The sequence below is a fragment of the Apodemus sylvaticus genome, chromosome 15 (assembly GCF_947179515.1).
Source record: "Apodemus sylvaticus chromosome 15, mApoSyl1.1, whole genome shotgun sequence".
NCBI lineage: Eukaryota > Metazoa > Chordata > Mammalia > Rodentia > Muridae > Apodemus > Apodemus sylvaticus.
The window spans coordinates 30410699-30422190 of record NC_067486.1 but is presented as its reverse complement, the minus strand read 5'-3'; positions in this window follow the sequence as shown (position 1 = coordinate 30422190).

Below are 11492 nucleotides of genomic sequence, written 5' to 3'. Positions count from 1 at the left end.
ACCAATTTCTTTATTTGTCCTCCTATGAAAAACTAGCCTTGGAAGTTTATCCTTAACATACCTTTGTTTTTACTCATTGAATGGTCCAAACAAGTAGCTTCACTGTGTTTTCCCTTACTTGTCATACTTCGACTTTATAGAGCTCCTTCTACCCATTGGGGCACATTCTTTTAGTTACCTTATACACTATCTTCACGTCAGACTAACTACCCAGCTGTCCCTGTAGTTATCCATTCTCTGTTATCCAGGCAGTTTAGGTACCACCCCCACTGACAAGAAAGGCAGAGCCAGAAATCTGAAAGAAGGTCCTCATACTTACTATGGGAGTGCTTTATCTTTAACTTACTCCCCTGCAGATGGATATTTATTGTTTTATTACACAAAAAAGTTGCTGTCATTTCAACAGCATTTTCTGTGAGGATATTTTCTTTTTTGATGTTTTTTATTAATAAGGTTTAAATTTAATATTCTCTTTCAGAATATTTTATGTCACCACTTTATACAAGATAAGAACAATCCTGAATTATTTCTCTTTGAAATAGAGACAAAAATTCAATTTTTCTCATCGTTAATGATTTTCCCTAAAGTTTAGTTGTTATTGGAATAAATAATTCAAAGGACAATATCATTTATTACTCTATTGCAAGTTCTCATTAAATACAGCAAGTCTTTTCAAAAATTTTATTCCATTTTTTAGTTACAAAATGAACAGAAACTACCTTGTAGTAAATGATATATATTCTTTAATTTACTATGCATGTATTAATACAGACAATCAGTACAACCAGAATATTTTGTAACAGTCTACTTTTATTTATTTCTTTGCATACTTATTAATATTTTATGAACTTAGAACATCATTTACAACAGATATCTTTTATTGTTCTTTTGCTTGTTAGCAACTGTGTTTTCTGTCTTTATTTTCAACATTTTAAATCAAGGTGTTTCAGTTTCTATAGGTATGTCTGTACACAGTTGGAGCCTGCTGTTGTGATCCATGTCAAAGTCTTATTCACGTGGAGCAGATTTTAGGATCATATCTCCAGGATAATAATTTAATTATGTACCAGTTATTGGGTTTTGCATGAAAATCTTGGGTCTGTGCTTTAACCATGATTACATTGCTTAAAATGTGGGAGATATGAAAAACTATTAATTAGAAAAAATATTTTATCACACTTAATATTGTATATATTTAACAATAGCAAATACTTATATATGATTATACATTGTTCATTTGGCAGAGATAATAAAATTTTACATGATATCTGATGTCATTTTTTATGCTGCCCATGAAACTCTTCTTGATCCAAAGAAAATTAAAGTATGATAACAATGTTAACCAAAGAACTACAGTATTGCTATTCTATAACTCTCCTCTCAAAGATCACAATGTCTTGTAAGAAACAGGATCATGAGGTCAAAACATGAACATAAAGGTCTCGATCTCCTACCCAAGCATGAGTTCTAAGCACAGTTATTTAATATAAAATATAAATATATATATAGTATGAATTTAATCTTTTTTTAAAATATATATTATGTCATTTAACATACCGAGTGAATGCTTTGTATCACCTAGTTCTGATTCCTGTTTGTTTCAGCCCATGAATCTTTTTATAGATTCATGAACATGTATTTCAGAATATGTGTTATATTACCACTTATTTTATAATTAAATAATCTAGCCACATGATCAGAATTTCAAGCTTATTGATGAGGCTGTGACAAAACTGAAAAAATGTTCTCTAATTAACAATGCCCTCTATTTTCAATTAGTACATTATTATATGATTTATTTGTAGTTATGAAAGTAAAATTAAGATCATATTATTTTTTTTAATTTTATTTATTTTATTTTTTTGGTTTTTTGGATTTGATTTTTTCGAGACAGGGTTTCTCTGTATAGCCCTGACTGTCCTGGAACTCACTCTGTAGACCAGGCTGTCCTTGAACTCAGAAATCTGCCTGCCTCTACCTCCCAGAGTGCTGGGATTACAGGCGTGTGCCACTACTGCCCGGCTAAAGATCATATTATTAAAAATGTATATAAGACAAATAAAACATATCTTCCTTGCTTGTAAACAGTGTTGCTGTAAACATCATTATATTACATGCATACTGATATATATATGAATATATAGTAACATTTATAGAATGCTATATAATAATTTAATTTAATAAAATAGGTTAGTATAAATTCTTATAAAAGTTGTATTTCTAGAGACACAATTCAGAGACTAAAATCACTTACCTGCAAGCATTATCAAGCCTGAGATTGTCTCCCAGAAAACACATGGTAGAAGAAGAAACCTAACTCCCCCAATTGTCCTTTAGTCTATGTGAACCCTTTCTGCACACATACACTAAATAATTTTAGTGTAATTCTAAAACTAAATAAAATAAATTAATATATTTAATAAATTCCTAAGTTAAAAAGGAAACAGTTTGAAAAGCATATTTTGCAGAAAAAAATATTCCTACAATGTGTAATTAGCATATACACAGATGAATGGAAAGGGAATATTGATCCTTTGCCCATGATTTTTCACTTGTAAGTTATCTCTGTAAAATGAATGTCTATGAAAAAACAGAAATATCTTGCCATCTTTACATGTTTTAGTTTGTCTTAGTGTTTAAGAAAATAAAAACTTAAAAAATTTTTTAAAAAGTAGAAATTGAGATTTAAACAATAAAAATAAAATGTTCAAAAGACTTCGATTGAAAAATACCTTTAAATTCTTTTATTTTGTTTTTTTTTTCTTTTTGTATTTTTCCTTTGACCAGCAAGAAGTGTCCCTCAGGGTCTCTTTTGATGACTCTGGGTTGAAAGTCAATTTTATCTGATATTAAAATGGCTACTCCAGCTTGTTTCCTGAGACCATTTGCTTGTAAAATTGTCTTCCAGCCTTTTACTCTAAGGTAGTGTTTGTCTTTGACCCTGAGGTGTGTTTCCTGTAAGCAGCAAAATGTAGGGTCCTGTTTACATATCCATTCAGTTAGTCTGTGTCTTTTTATTGGGGCATTAAGTCCATTGATGTTAAGAGATATTAAGGAATAGTGATTGTTACTTCCTATCATTTTTGACGTTATTTTTTAAATTTGAATGCTTAACTTCTTTTGGGTTTGATGAAAGGTTACTATCTTGCTTTTTCCAGGGTGAAGTTTCCCTCCTTGTATTGGTGTTGTCCTCCTATTATCCATTTTAGGGCTGGGTTTGTGGATAGATATTGGGTAAACTTGGTTTTGTCATGAAATATCTTAGTTTCTCCATCTATGGTGATTGAGAGTTTTGCTGGATATAGTAGTTTTGGTTGGCATTTGTGTTCTCTTAGAGTCTGCATGAGATCTGCCCAGGACCTTCTAGCCTTCATAGTCTCAGGTGAAAAGTCTGCTGTGATTCTGATAGGTCTTCCTTTATATGTTACTTGGCCTTTTTCTCTTACTGCCTTTAGTATTCTTTCTTTGTTTAGAACATTTGGTGTTTTGATTATTATGTGACGGGACGTATTTCTGTTCTGGTCCAGTCTGTTTGGAGTTCTGTAGGCTTCTTGTATATTCATGGGCATCTCTCTCTTTAGGTTAGGGAAGTTTTCTTCCATAATTTTATTGAAGATATTTGCTGGCCCTTTAAGTTGTAAATCTTCACTCTCATCTATGCCTATAATCCTTAGGTTTGGTCTTCTCATTGTGTCCTGGATTTCCTGGATATTTTGGGTTACAAGCTTTTTGCATTTTGCATTTTCTTTAACTGTTGAGTCCATGGTTTCTATGGAATCTTCAGCATCTGAGATTCTTTCTTCTATCTCTTGTATTCTGTTGTTGATATTTGCATCTCTGTCCTTTGATTTCTTCCCAAGGCTTTCTATCTCCAAAGTTGTCTCCCTTTGAGTTTTCTTAGTTGTTTCTACTTCTGATTTTACATCCTGGATGGTTTTGCTTAGCTCCTTCACTTGCTTGTTTGTGCTTTCCTGTAATTCTTTAAGAGATTTTTGTGTTTCCTCTTTCATGACCTCAGCCTGTTGAACAAAGTTCTCCTGTATTTCTTTAAGTGTTTTTTGCGTTTCCTCATTATTGGCTTTTGTATTCTCCTGGATTTCTTTCAATGATTTTTGTGTTTCCCTTGCAAGGGCTTCTAACTTTTGATCCATTTTCTCCTGAATTTCTTTAAGTATGTCCTTCATGTGTTCCTGTACCAGCATCATGACCAGTGATTTTTAAATCCAAATCTTGTTTTACTGGTGTGATGGGGTATCCAGGACATGCTGGTAGAGGAGAATTGGGTTCAGATGTTGCCATATTGCCTTGACATCATGTTAGTGACGTTCCTGCGTTTGCCTTTTGCCATCTAGTTCTCACTGGTGTTAGTTTGTCTTGTCAGTGCTGGACTCACCATTGCAAGCTGCCCCTTCCCAGGTGGCCTCTGGTGCACAGCTTACCTCCTGCACTGCCTGGAGACAGGGTGCTTTGCCCAGGCTATTCAGATCCTGAAGCAGACACCCGAAGGCTCCTGCTGGTGCCTGCTGGATTCACTGGAGCACACTGACTTCTCCCAGCTAGCCGCCCAGAATCCCCTCCTGCCTCTTGCAGGACCTGGAGAGGACCTGGGTGTTGCCACCCAGGCTGCTCTGGATTCGGAAGCAGAGAGAGTTGAGCTGAGGGCTCCAGCCAGAGGCCTCAGGACTGTGACCCAAGCTCTGGGCCGCAGGAGCAAGCCGAGCTGCGAGCTCCCAGACTGCCTCTGGGTGCACACCGGGTCTCCCACACTTCCTGGACACCGAGCACTGCAGCCCTGGTCATTCAAATCCCAAAGCAGGCTCCCGAAGGCTCCCGCTGGGTCCCTCTGGACTCACCGGAGCACACCGACTTCTCCTCACTGGCCCGCTGATATGCTCCTGGGTGCCCTTGCAGCTCTAGTGTGCTTTGCTCCAGATTGTGTCTGTGAACCAGATGGAGCTCGTGTGCAGCCCCAGGGAGCACAGATGGTGCATGCTGCAGGGATCTCACCCGTGTGCTGATCACTCTGCTGGGCAGCTGATCCCCCAACCGGACTGGCGCACACAAGGTTAGCCTGGCCGCCCAGGCCCTGGGTCCATGCAAAAGCCTGGGAGGCCAAGATCCGAGCAAAGTTCCCCTCAGGCTATGACTGCCAGTGGGGGTCCGCCAGGTGACCAGGATGGCGGGCGTGCGAGCTCGTGCTTCCCGAAAGCGCCAGGAGAGTCTGCTGGGCTAACAACCTCCTGGGCGGGTTGACACACAGATGGCCCACCAAGCCGCCCAGTTCTTGGGGTCAGTCCAGGGCCTGTTGGGGCCTAAACCCCTGCTTTAGCCTCAGGCTATGCTTGTTAGCCGTCTCTGCCCTCCCTAGCACTCTGGGTCCTGTAGGCAAAATGGCAGCGCGCGCACCAGCCAGGGCAAAAAAACCTCCTGGCTGGGTTGGCGCCCCGATCGCCCCCTGAACAGCCCAGGGCCTGGGTGCAGGCCAATGCTCGTCGGGCTCAGACCCCCGCGATGTTGGCCTCGGGTTATGTTTGTGTACCTCAGTCTGTCCGATCTCTTCTGGAGTTCGAAACCAAGATGGAGGTGAGCCTCTCCTGACTGGCGGGAGGCCGAGTTCTGAAGTCTCTTCTTGCTATCTTTAAATTTTTCCAAGTAGGCTGAGAATAAAACATACACTTTGTACAAGCATAATTATTATTATAATGTTCACTAAAAATCATGCTAATTATGGAGTACATATATATATCCTGAACTTTAGAGGCTTTTTCATGAATTTGACCGTGATTCTAAATTTATATCATTATCAGCAATCAATATATTCGATTAAGAATTTCCAGTACTGATATATCTTCAGCATAAATTTCATGTTCTTTACTGTATGTGATCAGGAACTGAAAGGTAAAGCAAGGGAAAACATTTTGTGATTATTCAAATTCACTCTGCACTCTTTGTTGTATTGAAAGCCTGTGATTTACTTGAAACTAAAATTTTTGCCTACTCTTTGTGTGTGTGTTTCTTTTTTTTTTATTCGATATATTTTTAATTTACATTTCAAATGTTTTCCCCTTTTCTGGCCCCCCACTCCCCGAAAGTTCCATAAGCCCTCTTCCCTCCCCCTGTTCTCCCATCCACCCCTTCCCACTTCCCTGTTCTGGTTTCGTCTTATACTGCTACACTGAGTCTTTCCAGAACCATGGGCCACTCCTCCGTTCTTCTTGTACATCATTTGATGTGTGGATTATGTTTTGGGTATTCCAGTTTTCTAGGCTAATATCCACTTATTAGTGAGTGCATGCCATGATTGATCTTTTGCCTACTCTTGAGGAACAATCTTCACTTGTCACTCCTACTTTGAAAAAGGGCATTCTACTTTCTACTCCTAGGATTCCAACTATTTTAGATTACATAAGCATTGCATTTATTTATTTGTCATATTTATTCCTGTTAGCATATTTTGGTCAGGACTCAACCATGATTTTAAAATGCAGTGGTAGACTTCTCTTAGACTGATTAATATATAATTACGTGTATGTGTAATATTTTCTCCATGATACATTGATGGACATTCCCATTGATTCAGCATCATAGCTTTGGGGAATAAAGCTAAAATGAATTTAGATAAAAGCGCAATTATCTTCACAGTATAGTGGTTTCAAGTTCTTTGGGTGTGAGCCCAGAAAAGCAATTGATGAATTTTATGTAAGTTTTATTTTTAGACTTGCTTCATAGATCTTTCATACAGTTTTCCAGAGAAACTATTCTAATTTTCATTAGTATCCATTGGAGATGGAATTAATCATTCGTTATATCCTCGAAACATGACATCATTGTTATTTTTGATAGCAAGAATGCAAAGAAGTATGATAGAATATCCCTCCTTTGTTATGTAACATAATTTCTATTTTGTTCCTTATTAATTACTATTACCAAATATTTATGCCTGTTATTTATTGTCCTTCTAAAGTGTCTTTTATTTATTTGTCTTTTTTTGTATTTTTAATAAATATTTCTTCAGAGCATTTATCCTTTTTTCTTTTCTTAATTAGATATTTTCTTTATTTACATTTCAAATGCTATTCCCTTTCCTTGTTTTCCCTTGGAAAACCTGCTATCCCATCACCCCTGCCCTTGTTCATTAACCCACCCATTCCCACTGCTCTGACCTGGCATTCTATTATCCTGGGACAATGAGCCTTCAGGGGTCCAAGGGCCTCTCTCATTGATCAGGCCCTCTGCTACCCATGTGGCTGGAGTCATGGGTCCCTCTTTTGTACTTTTTGGTTAGTGGCTAAGTCCCTGGGAGCTCTGGAGATATTGGTTGGTTCAGATGGTTGTTCCTCCTACAGGGCTGTAAACCCCTTCAGCTCCTTGGGTTCTTTCTCTAGGTCCTCCATTGAAGTGCTCAGCTAAATGTTTGGCTAAGAGCATTCCCCTCTGTATTTTTTAGGCACTGGCAGGGCCTTTCTGGAAACAGTTATATCAGGCTAGTTTCAGCAAGCACTTGTTGGCATCCACAATAGTGTCTGGGTTTGGTAACTGTATGTAGGATGAATCCCCAAGTAGGGCAGTTTCTGGATGGTTTTTTTCCTTCAGTCCCTGCTCCACACTTTGTCTCTGTATCTCCTCCCATGGTTATTTTGTACCCTATCTAAGAAGGACCAAAATTTCCACACTTTGGTCTTCCTTCTTGAGCTTCATATGGTCAGTAAGTTGCATTGTGGATATTCCAAGCTTTTTGCCTAATACCCACTTAGCAGTGAGTACATATGATGTGTTCTTTTGTGAATGAGTTACATCAAAATTTTAGTTTTTTAGTTGATGAGATTTTTTTTCTTTCTTATCATATCCTTTGTGTCTTGATACTTTTTATAATAAATTGCTATACTTTGAGAAATTACTCAGAATTCTCTGCAGCACATTTTAAAATTTAAAACACATTCACCTTTAAATCCTTCGTTTCAATGTTAATATCTTTTTATTTATCTTTACAAAATGTGAGCCATATTCTTAGACACACATCTAGAATGAATATATTACAGGTACTCCAAATGTATCATTGCATTATATTTGCTAAAATTTCAAAACTCTAGAGACACAAAATTTTCTTTTATATTTTTAATTTCTTTTTTATTTATTATACATTTTCTTTATTTACATTTCAGATGTTACCCCTTTCCTGGATTCCCCTCCAAAAACACCTTATCCCATTCCCCTTCAGCCTGCTCACCAACCTACCCACTCCAGCTTCCTTGTCCTGGCATTCCCCTATAGTGGGGCATCTAACCTTATCAGGACCAATGGTCCGCCACCTCACACTAGTCAGAATGGCTAAGATCAAAACTCAGGTGACAGCAGATGCTGGAGCGGGTGTGCAGAAAGAGGAACACTGCTTATTAGAGGACCCAGCTATACCACCGGGACATATACCCAGAAGATTCTCCAACATGAGACAAATAATTTTCACTCAAAGCATTTGAAGAAGGATATTGTTATTAGTTTTAATACTAAAACTTGAAATTTTTCTTTAGAGAGTTTTAGTGGATAATTTATTGCCAATATTCAAGAGGAATTTCCCTAGAAATCCTAAACATCCCATATGTATTATATAACTTGTTATGCATAGGGAGGGGTGTGGGTGTCTGCTATTGATTGACATATCATCAAGAAATGGAAGAAAGGTTGGAGCAACTTTTTGTACTTTGTGTGAAGACTGTTTTTGTATTATTCAGTTGTTAATTCTGTACCATCATAGAGGTGAGTAATGGCTGTATTCAGGTATAGTTATTCTTATGGGCCATTGCCTGGTTCATTATTTTGTAAACATACACCTTTCTCACTTGCTTATTGGCTGGATAGAAAACTGATGGCCTATAGGTAGACATGAATGGAAGGTAGGATTTCCAGGACTGAGAGAGGGTCTCTGGAAAAAGAAAGGTAGGGAGATTCACTCTTGGAGGTTGAGGAGGTCTGACTTACTAGGGGAGAGGGAGGTAATGGGTGACCTGTTGGGATGTGGACTAGAATAGTCTGGTTAAGTTAGATTAGCTGGCAGGGAGGTAACCTAAGCTAAGATAAAAGGTATAATAAAGTTAATAAATCTCTATGTTATTCACTATACATCTGCTGGCAGGTACAAGAAATCTAGCTATAAAGAGAGATTATTGTTAAGAGCAGAAATTAAATATCTCATAGAATATAATCTCCCTTTGTTGGCTTTCCTGTAGTACCTCATTGGGAACTAAGACACAACTCTCTACTTATACCAGGTGAAAGATCTATATTCTCTACATATAATATCCACAGTTATTTATAATACCTTAGTTTCATGAAAAATCTTCTTCACATATTTTTATATAATTAATTATCATGCTAGAAGCAATCCATATTTACCAGGCCACCATTTCCCCAGGAAATTGAATCACTAATGTAAGTTGAATTTCAGGATTGTTCTACTAGCTTCTTTCACAAATTCTTATTTTATCTGCACAATAATATAAAATCAATATCATTTTAAATAGCAGGTGTGCTTTAAATTCTTGTACCCATATTTCTTAATAAGTTTTAGGGAAATATGGTTTTTAAAAATTAGTTATTTTAGGTAATTATTTTTATATAGTACAAGTGATTTTATTTCCCCTTCTCTCTGACCCTGCCCACCTTACCCAATATTGACCCAATTTCATGTTTTATCACTCTCCCTCTCTCTCTCTGGCCCTCTTTTGTTAAGAGAGAGCTGAAGCTTATAACAAATTGAAAACAATATAATCCACAAAGAAACAAAATTAACAAAGAAACAAATGCAAAGTCCTTCTGTTTGGGCCAACTACTCCTGAGTATGTAGCCTGCCCTGGAGTGTGGTTGATACACTGACACTCCCCTAATGAAATTGATTTTCCCTTTTCCATCAGTTATCAAGACAAACAGCTTCTGATTTGAAGTGTGACTTTCTGTCTACTTCCCTTATCAGTTTTGGGATTTCTTCTGTTTTGTACTATTCAGGACTTGTACATACTGACACAGCCTCTTTGATTTCATTTGTGTTTCAGAACTGTTGTGTATGGATGATCCTCTTTCCTTGGAGTTATGCATAACATATCTCTCTTAAAGTATTTCTCTCTCATCTTTAAAATGATGAGAGCCTTGAGGTAAGGGGTTATTGTTAAGCATACACACACACACACACACACATAAATTATATATGATATATAATCTAAGTTATAGGCTATAGACTAAATGATATGACTTTTTATAACATATAACCTATAACATGTAATATATAATTATATATGAAATATAATTTATAATATTTTATATAATATATGATATATAATGATAATGCTTGATATATATTATCTGATATATGATAAATTATATGCACATGTACAAACACACACACACACACATACACAGACACATATATGTGATCCATGACCTCACTAGACGAACACTGCTATATTTACCTCATCATGTATAATTTCCTTCTTGTTACACTGTCTTATGTAAAATTAATTGCAGTCTGTTACTGCCAAGATCTAAGTATCACTATTGTACCATTAGGGCTATGTTGCAAGGTGTGTACAGCTATGATTCACAGAATAAAATAAAACCATCCAAAATTAACATTATCCTCGTGAAAGAAGCACTGAAATGTAAGTATCCATCAGCTAACTACATTTTAAAATATAAATATAATGGTATTTAAATATTCACTAATACTAAAGTCATAAAATTTTCATGTCTTAGAAATTTTCTATTCTGTAGATTATAATTTAGCAAAATATTCCCCAGATAATTAGGATAGCTCTAACAAATCCCTGATAAAATATGGTCGGATACAATAGTCTTTAAATATATTCTTAGGTAATTTTTATACTAATTACTGTGATTATTTCAGTTGACAACTTGACATAACCTGGAATTACCAAGGAAAGAAGTCTTAATGAGGAATTATCTAGATCAGGTTTGTCTGCTTTCCTGCTTGTGGGCAATTATCTTGATTACTTTAATTGAATTGGGTAGATTCAGGCCACCATGTGCAGCCATATTCCTGCATGTGGATCCAAATCTGCAAGAGTAAAAGAAAGTCAGTTGAGTAGTAGGAATCTGTAAAATTTTTCAATAGCTATGATGTGACTAGCTGATTCAAATTCTTGCTACTTTATTTTTTGAGCAATGGTGTACCAAAACTTGGAAGCTTAAGTTAAAATAACCGTGTTATCCTTTGAGTTGATTTATATCCATACATTTGATCACTGAAACAAACACAACTAAATGAGACAATTTTCTATAAATTGTTTTATTTGCCTTTTACTATTTATTTATTTATTTGTCTTATAGTTTTACAACAATGAATAGTCACCATTACCAAGGCAACTCTTATAAAGACAACATTTAATTGGGACTGGCTTACAAGTTTAGAAGTTCAGTCCATATTCAGAGGTTAGGCATGGCCCCATTGAGGGATGGGACCACACACCCTTCTCAAAATTTTA